The 23175-nt window shown below is 40.7% G+C and overlaps 1 long non-coding RNA gene and 2 pseudogenes across 1 annotated transcript; 2 read left to right on the forward strand and 1 right to left on the reverse strand.

Annotated features, from left to right (window-relative positions):
• The first annotated feature begins 222 nt into the window (after positions 1-222).
• LOC119882207 lies at positions 223-5717 on the forward strand (annotated as a pseudogene).
• A 4074-nt stretch (positions 5718-9791) lies between these two features.
• On the reverse strand, positions 9792-11069 carry LOC119882208. The gene is made up of 3 exons (XR_005440471.1): positions 10920-11069; positions 10320-10415; positions 9792-10069 (listed from the first exon to the last, which is right to left on the reverse strand). It is a non-coding gene; the product is annotated as an uncharacterized LOC119882208 (long non-coding RNA).
• A 7930-nt stretch (positions 11070-18999) lies between these two features.
• LOC119882209 lies at positions 19000-22657 on the forward strand (annotated as a pseudogene).
• Positions 22658-23175: the final 518 nt, after the last annotated feature.

Below are 23175 nucleotides of genomic sequence, written 5' to 3' on the forward strand. Positions count from 1 at the left end.
TTTTCACTGAGGCCGGGTCTTAAGAGTAAATTACGTTGACAAATCTAATGAATCTCACTGATACAACTCCCTAATACAGAAATGTCTCAGGTTTGAAAGTAAAAAAAGAAATCACCTTACTGTGGAGATTAAATACAAACAGTTAGAAAGTTCGATGGAATAGAACAGTACCGATGACATTAGTTATATTTAGAGAAAATGTTACATTAGCTGACCTGTAAGCTCACACTGTGTGCTCTTTGTGTCACTCACCTGTTGAAGGAGTGATTCTGGCAGATTATGGCTCTTTTTGGAGGGATCATCGTCGCTTTGCTCTGATGACTTTGAGGAACTTTGGTCTGGGGAAGGATTCCATGGAGGAGAGGATTCACGGAGAGCTGCGATACACCATGATACACTGGAAAAGAGCATTGGTATAACTTTAATCGGTGACACCACAAATATTATAATATCAATTTCCATTTATGTTCATGTCAGTAGATTTTTATGGTTCCTTTTAAAGAGGTCTCCATTGTGTTCCATTGCCCTTTATCTCTCCGTCACTTTCTGCTCCTGTGTAAGCTTGTGTTGACTGGTTGATTTTGCATTGTGTATTGTTAGTGTAATGTTCTTTTGTATTGTTGTTCAGTGCTGTGTCATACTTCAATCTACATTTTGTCTTTTACAGGCAAAAGCTTCAGTCCTCGACTTATGTTCATAATGCGGCTTCCAACTCATCTGCCAGGTTCTGTTTGGGACACGTTACGAGTATGATGATGAGTTCATCAAGTGATCGTTCAATGCTTCCTGAGAATGCCAAGATAGCTAATGAACCATGGGCTATGGTGAGTCCAAAGCATGTTGCCAATGTAACAACTCTGGCCATGTGCTTTAAGCAAAATTTGTTAATTTGCTCTAAAAACAGTACTGCTAAGGCGGCTGGGAATGTCATTATATGTGGGTATTTGGTCATAAATGACAAATTAACATTTTGACCTCCAGGGAAGTAGATGAAAAATCAAAGGATCCCCAGAGTCATGAGCATTATTCTCTGGGCAACAAGATATCTGTCTGTGAAAGTTCTCAGTCATCAATTCTTCACGTCTTTGAGAATGAACCTTCTTTGGATGAATATCTGAATATCTGGCTAACGTTGCCAAGAGACAGAATCAGATTTTTGGATTCAATAACTAATATTTATCTTTATTTTTATTTTATACAGCGTATGACACTCTTCCCATTATTCACAACCTGTCACTGCCCTTCATAAAGGCCTTGAAGAATGCTAAGGTATGTTAATTTGACCTAGAGATTTCATATTTGTAATAAATTCTGTACCATGAGGAGGGATTTGAGTTTATCGAGGTAACTTTAAGTTTAAGCCTGTGTTTTCAGTACCACGACGGTGGTTCACTTCTTACTGGGGTAGATCACCATGGTAACTTATGCTGAACGGCTAACGGCTGTGGTGTGAACTGGGCTGTTCTAGGTTATGTTCCAGACAAGCATCAGCCCTCGTGGAAAATGACATCACCATAGGAAATCCCTCAGACTGTTTTCTAGGCTGCTTTTATGTTTGCTGCGGTTGTGGAGAAACTCTTGTAGGCTATAGCGATATCTTACAGAGACTGATAAAAGCCTTAGGCTATTGTAGGCTTACAGGTTTTTACAGTAAGCCTACTAACTGCTTTGAAATGTGTTTAATATTTTTTTTGCTCCACCCTCCCACCCCGTTTCGCACAGTCTGTCGCAGCTGTTAAAATAAGTGAGTTTAATTTTTCTGATGAGAATATGAGCAATTTGGATATTGGAATTAATTTTAGGCCTAATATGAACGCAGGTTATTTTTTTAGATTAGTAACTTTCTTATAGGCTATCAATGCGACTGGTCATGTTCAGCCCACCTTTTGCGATGTAAGCTCAGGTAATGAGGTGAGTTTTCAGTAGCCTAAATGTTGAGATTCAGTGTTTCAACCACTATCTGAGCACATTTTATGGCATGAATGGATTTTTCATTTCATTGCTTTATGAAGTTTTTTAGAATAATGTTTGGAACACTTTTGAGTGTGTTAAATAAATTAATCTATTTTTTGAAGTTACAGTGAAGTGGAACAACCACTTATTAAGTCTTGTAAAGTGGAAACCCCCAACACACAGCCAAGCTGTAAAGGGCTGATATTTTCATACAGCTCATAAGAACACATCAGATCAACGCATTATCATAGACTAAGTCTGTTCGTGTAGGCATTCACACTGTCTCCCTGCATGTGTCAGCTGCAGCTGTGTTACTTAGACTATGTAGTATTCGTATTTCTGTAGTGTTAGAGTTTGCTCTTCGTTTGTAAAATATGCGGCTCTGATGCCAGTGGACTTGTTCATGTCTGTGATGGTCATCTGCTGCTAAGCTCTTTAATGTGAACACGGTCACGGCTGGATTGGGAAACCCATCTGTGAGTTATCGAGTTGATAACAGCATCGTGGTAACGCTTATCCCGACCGCGATTGTTAGGGTTAGTTAAGCCAGATAACTAAAATATATCCTGGGTATATTGTAGGCCTACTCGCTTCTTGGTGCAGGCCCCTGAAATGAAAAATATTAGGCCCTAAATTTAGGAATATGTAAGACTAAACAAAGATATTAGCATCAATGGTACAATGGATTTATTTTCTCTAACATCACACATATATACGGTGACAACAATAACACTTTGTCAGTGGAAAAAAACTGAATGAATACAAATTAATGCTGACATATGTTTTCAGAGCACAAGAAGACCAGAGTGCCTGGAGAGCTACGAGACTTTCTTGACTGCTATCTGGATGAAATGGAAAAGGTGTGTTCATGTGTATGGGGGTGTTGAAAGAGTCACCTCACTACCAATGAATGAAGATGTGTGTTCGTAATTTGACTCTTTTCACAAGAGGAATTTTCATTGACACATGTGAACGTTGAATAGCTGAGGGTCTGGTTTGTCTCAGCCAGCAGCGAAGTTGACAAGAATTTACAGACAAATTTTAAGGTACATGGCAAACTACTCTAAACTATTAGACAATAGGCCTATACAGAATGACATTTTTCATTTAAGCTTGTTTGTAAAAATTCGCCATTAGCCAAGCTAGCACATAAGAGCTTATCATTCCAGCAGTCTTTAGTAATTTCCCCCCTTTTATCATTGGGTTTGTAACCCATCCCTAACCCATTTTGTTCTCATGGCATAAAACTAAAATAAGATAACGTTTAAGTTAGTTGCAGTGCTGTGGATCATCCTTGAACATGTGAAGTACTGCCAATTGTCATTTTTCTGTTAAAGCTTGCACTTGGCGGCCCCAGGTACAGACACAGAGCACAGGAGAGTGAATAAAAGTTGACAGACTATTACAAAAAATTTGCAGTGATGGTGAAGGCAGTTAAGGCTTGGCGTGAGCACAGGACAGAAGCCTGCGAGGTCTGCTTTCCAAAGAGTTTGGCTGAAGATCTGGGAATCCTGTAGCAAAAGACAGCTAAGGTTACACAAGAGACTATAAATTGTGGATACTAGATCCACTGGAAACCAGAGATAAGAGATGTACTCAACCGTAAAATGGTATGGCATTATCTGGCGACAAGTTACAGGAAGCCCAGAGTATTTAAGTCTTGACTTGAGTGGAAGATTGAGGCCGGTATGTAGCTCTGACAGGTGTCCAGATTGCCGTCACAGTCAAAACACACCCACTCACATACACACACCCGCAGACAGACAAAAAGGGAGGGGAACATGGGAGAAACAACAGAAAAGCCCCAGAGCCACTTCACTGGCTGTGACATTTTCATCTCTTAGCTCTCCTTCTTCTTGCTCTTTCAACCGCATAGTCTAAATTCCACATCTCTTTTTCAACTCTGTAATATCATGAGACCCACGGCACACAACACACACACACAGACCACGGCATCCTCCAACTTGTTATAAGTTGTTGTTGTTGCGCAGAAGTGATGTTGCTATTCTAACCGACATCGGCAGAGTTTTACTATTGTTTTTCTATCTAAAATGAGTATCTATGCATGAATCAATTTTCTGCCTAGCTAGATGCTCCCTACTGTACCTGTGTGAAAATGGCATAAGCTAGGGCATTCTGGTACAAATAACTGAGATGATCTGTCATGACTGGTCTTTTTCAGTCATGTTTCTTTCTCTTAAGAAATCGTCTTTGGTTGATCCTAAATAATATAGACTAGCGCCCGACCAATTAATTGCTGTCTAATGCTGCACCTCCATGTATTCACATCTTTGTGGGCAGGAAATGTACAGGAATGAAGCACAGATAGATAGTTGTGTGTCCAGTAACTATTATCAAAATGTTTCAGCGATACAGCATTTATCACTATAATTCATTGGATTTCTCAGAGTGTTGTCAGCGGGTGTTGGAAGGGAAGGATCGGGCCAGTGTTGACGACAATAATTTCACTTTTATTTCATGTATTCACATATTTCTGAATGGCATATTAATTGCTTAAGCATGACAAAATAAGAGTGAATTGCGTAATATGGGAACAATTCACAAAGGTTACCAGTCTAACTGCCACTCTAAATATAAGGTAATATAAGGTGAACAGAAACTGCTCAGTAGCTTTGGAGATCAATTTCAGTCACTGCTTCAATCCAATCAATTATGGTCTTGTTTGCCTGGTTGTAGACATATTGCTGGTGGGTTCCCGTATTTCAAGTTTATTGGTCGGCTTTTTTGTGGCTGAGCTTTTAAGATTCTGCATTGTTTTTCTTCTTCCCTAAGTCAGATAAAGCATAAAAACATGTTGTTTAAATCCCTCTGCATCCAGGCTGTGATCCATGAAGTGCAGAGGATAGCTAACACTGCTCCACTTAGTGTCTTTCACTGTACGACTAAAGGCACAGAGCTCATGGGATATTCTATTCCCAAGATAAGTTTTTGGCAATAGTGCTGTGGAAACAAACCTCACAGTACTGTAAAGCAATTGTTGGTACCATACTTTACTTGACTTATTCCTAGATTCACTTAAGCTACCAAAGTATATAAAGTAATGGCACAAACATTACTTTTACTTAGGTAACTTAAGTAAATCTTAACTTCTTACAAATGTTTTGTACCTTCCTGTATTTTCTCCTCAGGGTACAATGATCATCCCTGACCTGACCTCAGTGTTGAGTGAGGAGGGACAATGGAAATTCTCTCATGAATTCAACCCTGAAAACTTCCTCAATGACAAGGGAGAGTTTGTTAAACCAGAGGCCTTCATGCCTTTCTCCGCAGGTATGAGAGAGAACAACAAACAGCAGTATGGGACTTGTTATTGTATCACACCTGCAGTGACATGCACAGATTTTAATCAAACCATTATAGAGGTATTTTTTTATGTCTCAGGTCCTAGGATGTGTCTTGGAGAGGGTCTGGCTCGTATGGAACTCTTCCCTCGTCATGGTGACGCTGCTGAGGAAGTTCAAGTTCATCTGGCCTGAGGATGCAGGGGTGCCAGACTACTCTCCGGTCTATGGGGTCACTTTAACTCACAAACCTTATCAAATGAAGGTCCAACACAAGGCAATGCAGTAAGGCGGTCTGTAGACACATGGTACATGGCACCAGTGGAGACCCAGATTAACACAAGGCAAGGCAAGTTTATTTTTATAGTACATTTCAACAACAAAGTAATTCAAAGTGCTTTATATAAAACATAAAAGCAACAGGGAATTATAAAAAAGTTTTAAAAGTTAAATAGAAAATAAAAACAGGCTGGTCTCCCACCTTTGCTTATTTTACTCCTTTGATTCCCCATCTCCCACTCTATCCCCCCTTTAGTTACTTAGGGACTCTAACCCTAAGGGGACCCTAACACTTTAACACTTAGGGACTCTTACCCTTCCTTAGATACAGTCGTTACTGTAAATCCAGATTGACCACGCTACAAACTCTTGTAAAAGCGGTTGAGAAGCAGCCATTAAACTCCTGAGAACAAATATGCTGAATACAATACAGGGCTTTTTGTTCTACGCTTAATGACGAGTTAACAGTACACATAGTGAAATGTGCCAAAAGGTGGGTGAGCATACTTATGGCACCCCAGAATAAATATTATTTGATGTTTTGACCTACCACTAGATCCTGCAGTGGGTATCAGGCTTTGCTATCATTTATCTACTGAGCCTCCTTTACAGGTGAAACCACAGGTCTAACACAGCCCTGCCTTGACGTACCTTAAAGCTGCTGTTAAATCTAAAGTTAAGAACAGATACTTGGCAGCTTGACAGGCCTTACTTAGGTTCTAAAATATTAATGCCATGGCCCGCTCAGTAGTACAGCCACCTCACTGTATCTGGTTCCACTAGCCTTATCAATAGCCATTTGTTAGCAACCCACTGGAAAATAGTTTCACTATAACTGTGTATGAATGAGTTAAATGAGGACCAGACAGAGATCTTTCTCATTGGCCTCCTACATCATACAACTGTCACTGCCCAGTTCATCATCTTTCTGTCCACACATACCAAGAACCTGGGTGTTACATCTAATGGCGAGGTTTAAACAGGCAGGTAAATTTCATCATCAGGTCCAGCTTCTTCCAAATCAGGACCATCTCCAAAATTAGGAAGCAATCTTCTGATCTATGAAATGAAAGAATGAAAGAGTCATTCATGCATTAATATCATCCAGGCTAGACTATGTAACGCCCTCTACCTAGGCATCTCTCAGGCTATTCTCAGTTTACAACTAATCCAAGTCATGATGTGGAAACAATATGGACGTTTTTGTATAGCATCTAGGTGATATTGTGTTATTTATGTGATACTGCTATTTAAGAATGCTGAAACAATTTGAAGCTTTATATTAGTGATTTTCTCTCAGATTTGTTGCTCCACTGCATTGCTTAAAACCACTAAAACATTGCTTTACCTGAATTGTTATCAGGGTTAATGCTAATAAATAGCTAATCTAGGTCTCTTTACGTCAATAGCCTAATAAACCTAGAACCTAATAACATATAACCCATACCAGATAACATATGCACTACGTGAATTCAGCATTTACTTTGGTCCGTCATGTTTCTGCGTAATATGGCATCAACTCAGCCCATATGACAGTTGAAACAGGTTTTACTTGCTCTCATCATGGGCCATTAACAGATCCCTTTTTAATGCATTTTCAATGTAAGTGATGGGGAACGAAGTCTACAGCCCTCATATTGTGCAAAACTGTATTCCAAAGGTTATTTGAAGTTAACCACTTGACGCCAATTGTTGCGAATTTGCATCATACCTCTTCCTTGCAGACTGCAAGCCAAGATAGCACATGGATTCCCCCAATGCCTGTAGGTGCATATTCAATACGTACCTAGGAACCTTTTGCAAGCCCTGAGTTCTCGTTTATACCTTTTGTCGCTAATTTGCATCATACCTACACATACCTGAATTTATATCTTTTCTATGTTCTATAGACAAATTAACAATCGTAACTTAATTTAACATCAGCTTTAAAGCAAATGACAAAAAATAATTTTTTTTAATATTTTGATTCAGGAGTTAAGGGGTTAATATGAGGTTTCAACAGTCTGAGTTAGACAAAGCTTGTGGATATCTTCCAAAGTTCCACTGTTTTTAGCATATAATTCCCTCTTTGCATTTCCCTGGACAGTCTTTCCTGTTGAGCTGCATTGGAGGATAGTAACACCAAGAGGGAATTTTGTATTAAAGACATATCTGTAGTTGTCTCTGTTACTGTGGATTCTATTGAAGTCCTCTACCTGCTCGTTGTTAATTCCATTCCAAGGTCAATAGTTGGGGATCCTGTCATCTTCCACTTATGCTCTTGCCGACTCTCGAGGTAAGCTCTTTTTCTTATTTGCTGTAAATGGTGCAGCCTATCAAACTGCTGCCACCATGAATTGCCAGACCATGTTGGCCCCACTGGAGTCTATTTCAGCTGTCTTTCCAGGCCATCACTTGGTCTTTCCCTAGTTGTCAGGTGCCCTATTCACTGCAGTCACAAGCTCGTGCTATTTAAACAATCGTTACTCATTGAAGAAAACTACTCTTTTCACCAAATTCCACCTACATTCGTCACCTACATAGTATGGAAACAGTCTTAGTAAGAGTGACTATCCTGGTCCTACCTTACCTAACTGCTGCTTTCAATACAGTTGATCACTGCACTCAACTGGCTTTCATCCTAATCGACAAACAAGAAATTTCAGATAATCATAGACAACATTGTGTCCTCAACAGCGTATACTCTGTAGGGTTCAATCCTTGGTCCAATTCTTCTCTCACTCTACCTGTTACCTCCAGGCAACCTGGTTAGCTAGTTCACTTGCATCTCCCACGACTGCTATGTTGATGACATGCAGCTGTATTTTTCAGTTAAGCCATGCGATCTTGGTAACATTGGTGCCCTCCATGACAGTCTGGCTGCTATAAAGGAATGGATATCACTCAACTTCTTTCTGCTAATTCCAGACAGAAGTGAGGTTTTCCTTCTTGGTCCTAACGAGTTTGTCTCTGACGTGAAACCCTGTATTGGCCCTCTTGGCATCAATGTTAAACCCTCCTCGAAAAACCTGGATGTAATCTTTGAGAAAAACCTGAACTTTTACCTTCAAATAAATATGCTTCTGTAAACATGCTTCTTCGGACTCCTGAACATTGCAAAAACCAACGCTAACAACCAGAGAGCTAGAATTACTAATTAATAATGTAGACACAGAATCCATACCCATTTCTCAACGTCATGACTTGAGCCGGCGCTGTCCTATCTGCAGACCTTAGATCCTACATCGTATCTTATTTACTGTGACAGCTTACAATACACATAGTGAATTATGCCAATCAAGCATCATATCTACCAATCTTCCAATCAAGTCAAGACATCATATTATATTTGTTTAGGTTAAGCTTTTAGTGCACAGTGCATCTATCACGTAGATAATTCTTACTGCAAACTCGTGTAATTCATTGAGATGTCCTCCCACAAAGAATGAAAGCGTCAGACATTTGAGCAAGTGCCCCAAAACAACATGTGTTTACATTGAAGTGACAAAGCCGCCATAGCGGCCGTGGTTCTTATGTGAGCATGAGGAGGTCAAGTGACGATGTTATAGAACAACAAAGTCCACATAAGGGAGCAGCTTGAGGTGAATGGATGTGTCAGCAAACATCAGACTTCAACAAGAGAGACTGCTGTATGTTTCTCATTTTAAACCAAGAGTCAACTGTATTATTTTTAAAGTTTCACAAAGATTTATTACTGTAACCATGTCAACAAGGCCCCTAACCTTAATGAAATAGTTATTTTAACCCAAACCATGATGTTTCTCTAAACGAAACTGTTTTTATGCTGGCCAAACCTTTAACCATGGAGTTGAAAAAGAGATCATAAAACAGATTTATTTTTTAACAGTAATTGCAAACAGTTTTGAAATGAACAGACAAATGATGTTGTCGTGCCAATAGGGTGTCAGATCAGAAAATGCTTGTAAACTTACTAATTACTCATCTATAGAAATGACATTATTTAAAATGTATATTTACTGTTTTCCATGACATGCTTTGATGTATCATTGATTGATAATGGATTATGTTTTAGTCAGGTGTTTAACATTCCTTGCATTAGTAGTTTAATGATATGCATTTATCAGTTTAAAAAAATAAACTGCTACAATATCTTGTCTTCCCATTATGTTTCTTTTTTGGTTGATAGACTGTACATTAAACACTATATGGCAGAAATAAATGAATACATACGGTGGTGCGGTGACAGTGTTCTCAATTGCAGCCTAAAAGGGTTTATTTTTCTCAAAATGATGATAGAGTAGAATTATCTGACACAGTGTAAACTATACAAACACTGTTTTGCACAACTAAAGGAACAGAAAGATGGTATAAAAACAAACTTCATAAAAGGTATTACAGATTCATTGTGGGGCTGTTTTGGGCTATTCAAGTGTACCTAATAAACATAATTGAGAGAGAGCCCAGAGCAGGTCCAGAGCAGGTCCAGTGGGGGGAATCCAGGCGGGCTGGGGAATCCAGAATCCAAGCAGAGCAGGAATGGAGCGAAGACAGGAGTCAGGTTTCCGGCAGGGAGTCTGCACACAAAACAACAGGGTTAGGGGGTGTTCAATATGACAAGATCACAAAATGCAAAGGCTAGAAGATAGACTGACTGAGCAGTTTTAGACTAAAATCTGGCGATGAATTGCAGGGACGATCAGTTATATATGGACAGGATTGATTGATGATGATTGTAAAGATGAAGCGCGGCCGGGACTTGACTCCCATGCACCTGTAATTAAACCACATACGCACAGGGGGAGGGAGAGAGAGAGACTTGCTCACCGGGCTGCGGCAGGCCTGACAAATATGATTGTAGCAATCACATCCATCGACTTCCACTGCATACTGAAACTGCCCTTTTCAGTGTTCACTGTATTTCTAGGATGAAGGAAGGCATGTGAGTGTGAACTGAAGCAGTTTTGGGTGTCACTGTCTGTGGTGCAGATTTAATATCCTAAAACAGATTTTCCTTGCTATCTTTTAAAGAGTTATAACTTTACTTTGTGTCTTTTCACCCTCATGGTATGGACAACATTTAGAATGGGTTTGCCAGTGACAGTATAGTTTGATTATAGATTATGTAAATGTTAACAGAGTTCGGCTTTGAATCTGGGGGAGAGAAGAAATGACAACAGATAGTTAATGGCTTCCTCAAGTGGACATCATTCTGTAATGGATATAACATTCAAGTTTATTTTGAACTTGAAGCCCTTATGTATATACCTCGATGTAGATAGATAGATTATGCAAATATTATATACATATTTCAGATTATTTCCAGATGCTAGAACCGCATCCATCTTTATCTGACTCAAGCTCAGATCATCATTTTGGCCACTCAATGGGTAATTCTTAATGTAATTCAAAAACTGTTAGAATAACCTAAATTGTGTTGGCTGTTGTGCAGTGGTCGCCTCACAGCAAGAAGGTGGTGGATTCAAACCCCGGTTTCTGTGTGGAGTTTGCATGTTCTGTCCGTGTGGGTTCTCTCCGAGTGATCCGGCTTCCTCCCAACATCCAAAAACATGCAGGCTAATTGGTGTCTTCAAAATTGTCCTTAGGTGTGGATGTGAGTGGTTATTTGTCTATATGTGGCCCTGCGATGGACTGGCGACCTGTCCAGGGTCTACCTCGCCTTTCGCCCGATGTCAGCTGGGATTGGCTCCAGCCCCCGTGACCCTGTACACAAGATAAGCGGGTGACGATGGATGGATGGATGGACGGACCACCTATATGCAAAATATTCTACAAAGAGACAGTCTTATTTTTGGATAATACTGTACTTAATTAATATGATTTAAAAAACATGGATTTTGTTCACTGTAGTTCATTAATAATGTAAGCAGCGCAAGCTGCTTACTGGAAATAAGCACAAAATGCTGTGCTGCTGTTGTTCTAACTGCCAGCCTTTCCCAATGAGCTTAGCTCTTAGCAAATAGGTCAAAAACATTCCTCATGGGTGACTTATTCTGTCATCATATCCTTAATTATTTATCAGCATTGAAATCCAGGGGGAAAGAAGTTCTTCAGAGTGACACAGTTCATTCTGTTAGGTGAGAAATATTTGTCAAAGTGGATATATCAGTAATATCTGCTTAAAAGTAAGTTCACACATTCTACTGCTACCCCTCCTAATAACTTATTGACTGATTATAGTGGATGATGAGTGCACTGCATAGAAGGTCATATCACCTAAGTCCCAGTTATTATCTACTGTGTCTCTGTCCCCATTTGGTGTTTTTATTGGTTCTAGGCCTGGGGATGTCATCGGTGGACTGCAAGCTTTGATGGAAGCCCTGGTCAACAAAGCTGCCAACTTCTCTGGCAGACCACCAGACCTAATGGTTAATCCTAATGTACAAGTAAAGGGTACAGGACAAGTTCTTTTTTTTTTGTCTGTGCTGAGTGATTTTTTAATTCCAGTGTATGCCATCATTCATTGTATTGTGATAAGTTAACCTGTGCTGTTTAGCATTACAGTTTTTCTCGATTGCTTAAACACTAAAACCAGGCTTTTGAAGTTTAAAGTTTCAAAACCATAACGCCATTTATCACAAGACACCCGTTTCCCTAACCTATAAACACTATTCCCTGTTTTGACACATGATTCAGATTTGTTGAACTGTCACTGCAAAACTACACACAAATCTCTTAATTTGTCATTGTCTACACCATGTGGTCGTTTGGAAAGCACTGGAAACATTCAATATTGTTCACTCAAGTCAGCACAGCTTGAGCTCAATTAGCACACAGCTACCCAGGTGGAAACACAGAGTCATAAATGATAACACACCAACCAGAACCTTAAATAGATTGATAAAAAGGCCACAGTAGGAGTAGGGGGAGGAGGAGGAGGAGGACAAGATTCTCTAGCCTGTCCCAGACCAAAGACAGGATGCTGGGGCAGAATAATTATTTTTTGTTGCTTGGTGTATTGTACTATACAGTGGAAAATGGACGCTTTTAGGTGAGAAGTTATGGATTTGTGTTTGAGAAGGAGGGATAATTTAAAGAAAAGCAATTGAGAAAAACTGTAATGTCACTGTTGAGTTGTTGCTCTGATGTCACATGGGTCCATACACAACCATTTATTACATGCAGTGGGCCCCCTTCCTTTTTTAATACATCTATTGTGCCTGTACCAGCAAGTGAACACATGCATCTGTTGTGGTTATTAGAGTTATCATTAATGAACTGTATGAAACGGTGGCTTTAGAATAATATTGTTACTCTGGCCTCCACACTGAACAAGGGTTACTATATTACTGACAAATAAATAAGAATTTATTGGAATCAAGTTTTCTTTGCAGAAATAAGGTTAACTTGTTTCCCAGCTGCTTGCCCGCTCTGTTTCGACAGAAATATCATAATAAAAGTCTATAATCCGTACATACTTATAATCCATACACAGTATATGCAAATAAAGGCAGGAAAGACTAGAAACAAAATCAGAATCATCGCTCTCAAACTGAGTTAATAGTGTTAATATACGGAGTAATGTTAAATAATAACTCAGTGTATGTTATAAAAATGTTCTGATGCTGCTTAAGATTGACCAATGTATAACATAACACTTAACAACCAGGCGCCTAACAAACAAACATTTGTACTCTAACCAAGGGGGGTGTAGGGTAGGCCTACCACTACAGGAATTATTAAGTACTGCATAACAAGAGACATTAATTTAACAATTACATAATGTAAGAAATTCATCATGGTCTGCGTTAGGTTATGCTTTTTCCTGTCTTTCCTTAAGTTTATCTCGATTGCTTGAACACATTTCTTGAAATTATGCCTCTTTTTCTTGAAACTTTAAACATAAATCCACAACAAATACCTCCTATTTTCAGTTCAAAATGAAGCTCTCCACTTGAAACCATTAAATTTTGCTGAAAAAACACATTTTGCCCTCAGGAACACACACACCACAACACAATCTTATACACTGGTGAGATAAAACAATACTACAAAAACTGGTTATAAGTAATGCTGCTTGTGCCCCTCAAAAACCTCTCACATGATGAACACAAAAGAAATTTGCACACATTTTTCATTCCTTAGTGTACTGTACAGTACACCACACCAATCAACAAATTATTCTACCCCAGTGTCCTGTCTTTGGTCTGGAACAAGCCAGACATCCTTGTTCTCCACCTCCTTCTTCACCTCCTCCTCCGCCCTGCTCCTGCTCCTGCTCCACCTCCTCATCTTCCTCCTATCCCATCTTCTGCTCAAACTCCTACTGTTCCTCTACCTTCACCTCTAAAGATGATGATACACGGAGCCACCTTTAGAGCAATGGTGCTGGGCAATGTTGTCGTCAATGGTAATGAGTAAATATTACATTATAACGGTTGTTATAATCACTTACAAACATGCATTAGGTGCTATAGCAAAGTTCATAATGTATTATAAACTTGTGATTTAATGTTTTATAACTAATAGTAATACCAGTTTATATTATTGTGCGCCAAGAATCTCCAACCATGTTCCATAACACATTATAACCACCGACTCTGCCTTGTTATATACAAACTTTTTTTTTATGAAATGTTAGTGAAATATAAAATGGAATAATAGCTGATAGTAATGTTTAAAGATATACAGCATGTCTTTGTTTGCTTTAAATAAAGTGTTAAAATATCTATCCCATTATAATATATTACAAGTGGACATAATACCATATGAACCAATTAAGACCTTATAACACGTAATTGTTTGCTTTCAGTAAAGTGACACACATTTTGCGCAGGAAAACTTTTATTTATATTTCTTCACTTTATGAACAATCTGTATGAATTTTGAACATTTTTTACTTCTTTAAGCAGCCTAGTTGGTATGGGGTCTAAGAGGCAGGTTGATGGTTTAGATGAAGAAATTATTGTAGTTAGTTGGTAAAGTTTGAGGGAAGCAAAGCAGTCTAAACATATATCTGGTTCTACAGCTGTTTCTAGGGTTCCTGAGTTTAGAGATAAGTTGGTGCCAGTTAAGGGCAGGTCTTGGTGAATTTTGTTTCTAATAGTTAGAATTTTATCATTAAAGAAGCTCATGAAGTTGTAACTACTGAGAGCTATGGGAATACTTGGCTCATTAGAGCTGTGACTCTCTGTCAGCCTGGCTACAGTGCTGAAAAGAAACCTGGGTTGTTCCTATTTTCCTCTATTAATGACGAGTAGTACGCTGTTCTGGCATTACGGAGAACCTTCCTATAAGTTTTAAGACTATCTTGCCAAATTAAACTTTTAAATAAAAATTTTCCAGTTTGGTGGAACACCAATTCCTCTCAAGTTTCCGCGATATTTGCTTAATTTGTGAGTTTCACTATTATACCATGGAGCTAACCGTCTTTGTTTTATTATTTTCTTTTTTAGAGGGGCTACAGAGTTGAGTGTCATTCGCAGCGAGCCTGCAGCACCATCAAGAAGATGATCGATTTGGGAGGGACTGAAATTAGCATAGGAGTCCTCTGTTACTTTGTGACTTGATAATGAATTTAGAGCTGATGGAATTGCATCCTTAAATTTAGCTACAGCACTATCAGACAGACATCTTGTATAGAAATTTTTGCCCAATGGCATGTAGTTCAGCAATACAAACTCAAAAGTTATCAAACAGTGGTCAGATAAAGAGGGAACACTGTTGAATGTTCAATTTCAATACCATACACCAAAACAAGGTCGAGGGTGTGGTTAAAACAGTGAGTCGGTTCATGAACACTAACAGAGAGATAAACGCAGTACTGAAGCTCATTCTCAACGTCCACATGAATATTAAAATCCCCTACAATAATAACTTTGTCCGTTTTAAGGACTAAAGTTGACAAAAACTCTGCAAATTCAGATAAGAATTCAGAGTACAGACCAGGTGCTCGGTACACTATAACAAAAAGAATTGGTTGCAGTGATTTCCAACTTGGGTGCGAAAGACTAAGAACAAGGATTTCAAATGAGTTATAGTTTAGTTTAGGTTTAGCGCTGATTAGTAGGCTAGAGTTGAAGATAGCTGCAACTCCACCTCCTCGGCCTGTGCCTCGAGGAATGTGAGTATTAATCTGACTGGGAGGGGTGGATTCATTTAGGCTAACATATTCTCCATCACCCAGCCAGGTTTCAGTAAGACAAAATAAATCAATATCATAATCTGATATTAGTTCATTTACTAGTACACCTTTAGAAGAGAGAGATCTGATGTTTAAGAGTCCACATTTAAGCTTAACATTAACATTTAGCGTCTGCACGCTGGGGGGGCTGGGCCCCCCTGGACCCGTCCTGGGGATGGGCGGGGTTGTCGCTGACTCTGGGGTGCTGCCGGTGCTAGAGGGGCTCTTGCTATAAGCCCTGGGCTGGAGGGACCTGGCATCCTTCTGCTTAGGGGGTGGGGGACGGACTGAATGAATTATGGAGCCAGTCAGGAATCTGGTCCCAGTGAGGAGGACCATTCTAGCCTCCCTATGACCTCCTTCACCTTTCCCCCTTTGGTCATGTCTCACAACATACTTAGGACCCTGGGGGGCTGCAGGGCGTTTGGTGGGTGGGGCTGCTTTATTGCGGCCTCGCCCTTCTTCCTCCCCCACTGGCTGCCCCTCAATTTTAATTACACATTAGACACAGAGGGCTTGGGGGGTGAGAGGGGCACGATGGGAGGCTCCACTACCTGACAGTTGTGGGGTGCCTGTGTCACAACTACCCTCCAATTTTAACTGCACCTTAGTTACCACACACCTTATCTTTACTCCATCATACAACACTTCACAATCCATGACATGCATCCAACACAAAACAATACATTTACAGAGGCAGGCAGAGGGTTGAAGGAGTGGGGAGATTCTCATTGGCCTCTTGTCCTGCCCCTGGAGCCCCAGGCGTCGGGGGTGCTGTGGGGTTGGTGATGGCCTTGCCTGATCTGGGGTGGGCTGGGGGGGTCGGGGCTCCCCTGGCATGGGGGCCCGCTCTTGACCTAGGGATCTGGGGACTCGGGCTTGTGGCCTTTGCTCATTTCTGGGCGGGTGGTGTATCCCTGGGCCTGGGGGCCAGTTGTCTCCTCTCCTCGCCTGGGCCCTCTTCGGCAGGGGTGGGGCTCCCACTACTTCCCCCTGCCAGCTCTCTCACAGTGGGGGCATTCGGGAGTCTCTGGGGCGCGTGGCCGGCGTTGTCGGGGTAGGTTTTGGTGCTCCTATGGGGTGCTTAACTGGGGGGGCTGGGGCCCGTCCAGGGATGAGATCGGCCTCGGGGGCTGCTGGCACTGCCTCCACTCTGGGGAGGGATGCCTCTGGCTGGGCTGGGGGACCGTTGGCCTGGTTCTCCCGCGTTATCGCTCCCTGGCGGCAGGGAGCTTTCTGCTGTTCTTCCTTGGGGCGGGGTACAGCTTCCCCTAGGACATGCGGTCTGGGGTCCTTTGCGCTTTGGGGGATCGCAGGGTGCCCTGGCTTCTGGGGGTGGGGGTCTCTGCTCTCTCTTGATCCGATTGTGGTTTGGAGGGCTGCGGTGGGATTGTGGGGTGACTGTCGATGCATCTTGATGCATTGTGCTTTTTCCCTGGGCAGGGTCTCTGAATGGCTGCTGGGCGTATAGTTTGTGCATTGCGCTGGTCTATGTTGTGTGCGCGCCGCGGTCGGTCCGGGCGCTGCTCTTCCGCGGGTTACGCTTTTTGCCGTCCGTCGGCATTACGTTGTCAACTGGCATTTGGGTCGGGGTCTTCCGCGTTTGCATCGCGGTGCATCTGGGAGTCTTTGTTTTTTTTTGATTGATTTATTCTTTTTCTTTCTCCCACCCCTATTGGCTACTGGGGTTCTTGTCTGCCTGTTTGTGTGGCATCAGTCGTGGCATCCCACTCTCACTAACAACTACATTCTTTAACAGGCTTATGCGCACACACATGTGCACACACACATACAGACACATTCACCCACACGCACACAGACACAATCAGTCTCACACATAGACACAAACAAATTTAGGTTGTCCCTGGTAGAATTATTCCTGATGCTTTTCTTTCAGTTACTTATTTAAATTAATTGTTATTATTCCAGCTCTCGTGGCTGTGCTGTGTTGCTTATTTAATGTGCTGGACTGTTTCTTGTTTTCATTTTTCTCTTAGTTGTCTTACTTTGTCAGCTGTTCAATGCTGCTGTTCGGCTGGTTGTCTTTTACTACTATTATTTTTTTTTTTTTTTTTTTTTTATTTATTTGTTGTTGTTTTTCTCCTCCCCAAGCCCCCCTCTCTGTTCTATTGCAGGTTTCGTTGCTTTTTTTGAGTCCACATTTAATTTTCCTATTCGTTTGCACTATTGCTCTTGTGGTTTTAATTTTTCTGAGGTTTTTATGCACAGCTCCTCTTCTGTTTACCTTTGATTTAAATAATTTCAATGGTCGGGGGACAGACACCGTCACTATAGGATTTTCATTAAGTAACTCCTGAAATCGAGGAGCAGAGAAGTGTGTTAGACTGCGACTCTGCATAGGGTTTTGGGTGGGTAACTGCTGAAATAGAAGGTCAGAGAAGAGTGTTAGACTGCAACTCTGCCTCCTGGTCTCAACTCTGGGTTGCCATGGATTTGGTCCACTAATAAACTTGTCCAGATTTCTAGAAATGAGAGCTGCTCCTTCCCAAGTGGGATGGATGCCGTCTCTCCGAATCAGACCAGGTCTTCCCCAGAAAGTCTGCCAATGATCTACAAAGCCCACATTTTTTGCTGGACAGCACCTCGACAACAAGCGGCGGAATGACGACATGCGGCTATACATGTCATCATCATTTCTCAAAATGGAGCTGCCAATGATCAGAGTTGGTTTCTCAGCCGGTGTGTCGCTGAGTGGGGAAAATCTGTTAAAAAAGGTGAACAGGTTGATGGTGCCCCGTGGGCTTTGAATGCTTACGACTATTCCTCCTTCAGACAGTCACCCAGCCACCCCTTCCTGGCTGCTCAGGAAATCCCAGGCGAGGGCTACCACAGGCTAACTCAGGCCGTTCCGCACCGACTACCGGGGACTGGCAAGCTACAGTAGCTAAAAGACTGATCTACCAAGGTGTGTGGAGCTGGGCTTCTAAATTACTGAGCCTCGCCTCCATGTCTACAAATAAACTGCACTTATTACATGTACCATTACCGTTAAAGGAGGCAGAGGAGTAACTGAACATCTGACACACCGAGCAGGAGAAAGTAGGAGTGGGAGAGGGAGAAGGAGAAGCTGTCGCTAGCTGCTAAGCTAAAGTACTGTTGTGTTAGCTACCAACATTTTTGACAACTAAGAGATTGAACAGCAGTCACTAAAAGATGGGGAACTCAACAACAGCTACACTGCTAGTTGATGGTGGATAGTTCATGCCAAAGCCTGTCAGATCTCATGCTGCTCAAAGTGTTTCTGTTTGATGTTCCCATTCACCTTTAAGTACTGGGAAGCAAAGTACACAGCCTGTAGAGGCAGGGCTTTTGAGCTGAGCTACACCTTTAAAGCAAGTCATTCAGCTTGCCTGTTCAGTTTCCACCATGTTTTCTTCAGTCACCCTGCTATGCCTCTGTGTTGTCTTCATCATCCTTCAGCTGAAATCCCGGAGGCCCAAGAACTTTCCACCGAGACCCACTGCCTTGCCGATACTGGGGAACATTTTGCACCTGAACCAAGAGAACCCCTTGAAGGACTTTGAGAGAGTAAGAAAAATTCTGAAATGACTGATGTTGTTTTTCCAGTGCCTTAAATTTTTATGGCACTGATGTAATTTCTATCACACACATGTGGCTACTGTGCTGCTTTTCGACAGTAATAGTTTGAAGAGTTGCTGTGCTACTACAGTGTAAAACAAATACGTGTGAAAGCAACTAGCATCTGTGCAATATATGATGTATAAGGGCAAGAGTTACTTACAACAGCACTGCTACTGTTTTCATGTGATTGCATAACATATTGTCATTGTCTGCACAGAGTTGGCTGCCTGTGAACTTGGACTGTATCCAGTGCCATTTTGGCAGATTGGACATTGTATAACTGGCACCCAATATGAGTCCAAGGTCTTGTTAATCAAATATTTTCAATACAATGTAAGTGGAAGGTGTCAGCTTTGTAGTGCTCAACATCAAAAAAAGCAAACTCTCTATATGGAAACAATGTCGTGGAGGACTATCTACAGACACCACTGTTATCACTACAAGCTTGTGGAAATAGACATTGCTGTTTATTATTCATTATTCACTATTGTAGTTACTGAACTGAACTAAGTGGACAAATATGTCACATCCCTCTTAAGATATGTGATATGTATGTATTTCAAACACTGACATGTCATCTTTCTCTCCCAGTTGAGGAAGTCTTATGGAGATGTTTACAGTCTGTTCATCGGTTCCAAACCAGCTGTAATCATTAATGGGGTGAAGGCCATGAAGGAGGCTTTAGTGACCAATGCCACTGATTTTGCTGGACGACCAAAAGACTTGTTTATCAATGACGTCATCGACAGGAAAGGTAGAACACATAATATGTCACAGGGTAGAGCATGAATTACATTTTACACATGTAATGTAGCTCTTTCCATGCATATACTGTATGTAGGGATGGAGCAGTTACCAGTTTTACTAATAGTAAATAAAAACGTAGTGCAGTGAATAGGTTTTTATTGCCATCATTATGCCAGTAAATGAAAATGTGCACTATCCACACATACACTGGACACAATGTTAAAGCATGTTGCAGCATGCTGTGGAATGGTGAAAAGGGAGACACAAGCTCCTGGGCTAGAAGTAAAGGTAACTTTTTGCCTTGTATATCTTTGTCAAAGGCAGTTCTATGGTATTTATTGTCATTCTAAGAAAAACAAATTGTACACTAAAGTGTGTAGTTCACTCTTTTGATATTGTGGAAGGGTTTAAACCTGAAGTATGATTAGCAGACTGAGTGCAACAACTTTTCTTTTTTTGTGAGCATATTTGTATTGCTTTTATGACAGCATACACACAAACAATGTTTTTTCCAGGGGGAATGTCCATCTTGATTATGGAAACACAGACACAGCCATCTGTACAAGTCTATTTAAAATTTTTATTAATAGCATTATAATCATTTGGAACCACCGACTGTAATGGAGGGTAAATATCAATCCCGAGGTATCTTAATAACTATCACTGTAGGAATGAATCACACATGTTAGTGGTTCAAATCCAAAAATGAAAAGTAGGGAACTGAGCAGCCCTGCCAGACCCCTCGCTGTACTTAAAAGGGTTCAGAGATGGGATGTTTAGTTTGTAAAGGCCTCATCACATTAATTTAAGACTAATCAACAGCTTTTTCTGCCCCAAGTTATCCAGCAGTTACTTTGTTTTTAGCAGCTGCTGTATATTATTTGCTAATACATGGCCTGAGATAAAGAACTAGAATCTTATAATCACAGGAAAGCATGCTTAAAGGACGATAGTTTTAATTAATAATTTACCTTCCTAATCCAGAAATGTCAGTAAAAAAAACCACATTAAAGTACTGTGGAGATTAAATACTGAAACAGGCTCCAAATCTAGCTCTGGAATAAAACAGCACTGATCTCATTGGATAGTAATATTTAGAGAAAATGTTACAGTAGATGACCTGTAAACTCACACTGTACACTCTTTGTGCCACTACACCTGTTGAAGGAGTGATTCTGGCAGATTATGGCTCTTTTTGGAGGGATCATCGTCGCTTTGCTCTGATGACTTTGAGGAACTTTGGTCTGGGGAAGGATTCCATGGAGGAGAGGATTCACGGAGAGCTGCGATACACCATTGATACACTGGAAAAGAGCATTGGTATAACTTTAATCGGTGACACCACAAATATTATAATATCAATTTCCATTTACGTTCATGTCAGTAGATTTTTATGGTTCCTTTTAAAGAGTTCTCCAGTGTGTTCCATTGCCCTTTATCTCTCCGTCACTTTCTGCTCACTGTGTAAGCTTGTGTTGACTGGTTGATTTTGCATTGTGTATTGTTAGTGTAATGTTCTTTTGTATTGTTGTTCAGTGCTGTGTCATACTTCAATCTACATTTTGTCTTTTACAGGCAAAAGCTTCAGTCCTCGACTTATGTTTCATAATGCGGCTTCCAACATCATCTGCCAGGTTCTGTTTGGTACACGCTACGAGTATGATGATGAGTTCATCAAAGTGATTGTTCAATGTTTCACTGAGAATGCCAAGATAGCTAATGGACCATGGGCTATGGTGAGTCAAAGCATGTTTCTAAGGTAACCCTGTGCTTTGAGTAAAATTTGTTAATTTGCACTAATGAAAAAGTACAGCTAAGGCTGATGCGAATTAGTTGTGTGGTCATTTGGTAATAAGTAACAAATTAACATTTTGATCTCTTGGTGGCACTAGATAAAAAGTCTGGACCAAAGTGGTGGACTGACTGATCGACCGTCTGACCAACATATGTTGTTACAGGAGTCACAGTAAATGTGGGGCATCTGCTTGGGGATTGAGCACTCTAACCTTTTTTTCTGAGAAAGAATGTTATTCTCAGACCCGGTGGTGCTGATACTTGTGTCATACTCACCTGCAAAGTGCACCAGGGCACATTGACCTATTGGGTGTGGATTAGAGCAGAGGATTTCAAAGTGGGATGTGTGCCTCTCCAAGGGGGCTCCAAACTTTTTCAGGGGAGACTCGGTGAATGGAAGTTATATAATATTACATTAGTTGTTACATTAGTTATCAAAAGGAGCTTTGTCTGAGGGAAGGCCCACAGTCTCAGTTAAAAAAAAATGGATTAGAGGGTTTGGCCATATCTTTCTCCAGCTCCTCTTTTAGGCGATGGTTCTACAACACTTCTGCAGTAGCTGTTGGTCTCTTGGTATTTCTCAGCATGCCACACATTCCAGAGACACACTTTCCATCTTCACAGACATTTAAGACTTGTCAGACAGCAGAATCTGCATGCTTGTATTAAAAAAACCAATGATTTATCTTTATTTATTTTTACAGCTGTATGACAGTCTTCCCATTATTCATAACCTGCCGCTGTGAAGGGCCCCTTCACCAAGGCCTTTAGGAATGTTGAGGTATGTTAATTGGACCTAGATATTTATTGTAAATATGTATAATTAATTCTTTAAAAAGCCTAAATTGAAAATATTTGAGAATTAGCATTAAATATAAGAAAAATTATATGAGCATCAATAGTACAATGGATTTTCTTCCCACCTCACACATATGTGATAAAACAACACATAGGTATTTTGTTTTGTTTGTATTTTGAAAAAATAAATAAATAAATGTTAATTATGAATGTTGACATATGTTTTTCAGACTTGTCAGAATCTTGAAGCGCTTGGTGACTGAGCACAAGAACACCAGAGTGCCTGGAGAGCCAAGGGACTTTGTTGACTGCTATCTAGATGAAATGGAAAAGGTGTGTTTGTGTGTGCATGGGTGTAAAAACGCATAAATGTGTGTGCACACGGTGTGTGTGTGTGTGTGTGTGTGTGTGTGTGTGTGTGTGTGTGTGGAATGTGAGGTGATTCTCACAAAACTTTAAATGATTTAAGTATACGCTGATAGGACGAGGCACGGGTTTATCTTAACCCCTAACGCATGTGTCCTCATGACATAAAACTAAAACTAAAATAAGATGACGTTAAAATTAGCTGCAGTGCTGTGTATCATCCTTGATAAT

The sequence above is a fragment of the Micropterus salmoides genome, unplaced genomic scaffold (assembly GCF_014851395.1).
Source record: "Micropterus salmoides isolate LMB-PRFRI ecotype aquatic unplaced genomic scaffold, ASM1485139v1 Ms_hic_scaffold_2981, whole genome shotgun sequence".
In the NCBI taxonomy this organism is placed as follows: domain Eukaryota; kingdom Metazoa; phylum Chordata; class Actinopteri; order Centrarchiformes; family Centrarchidae; genus Micropterus; species Micropterus salmoides.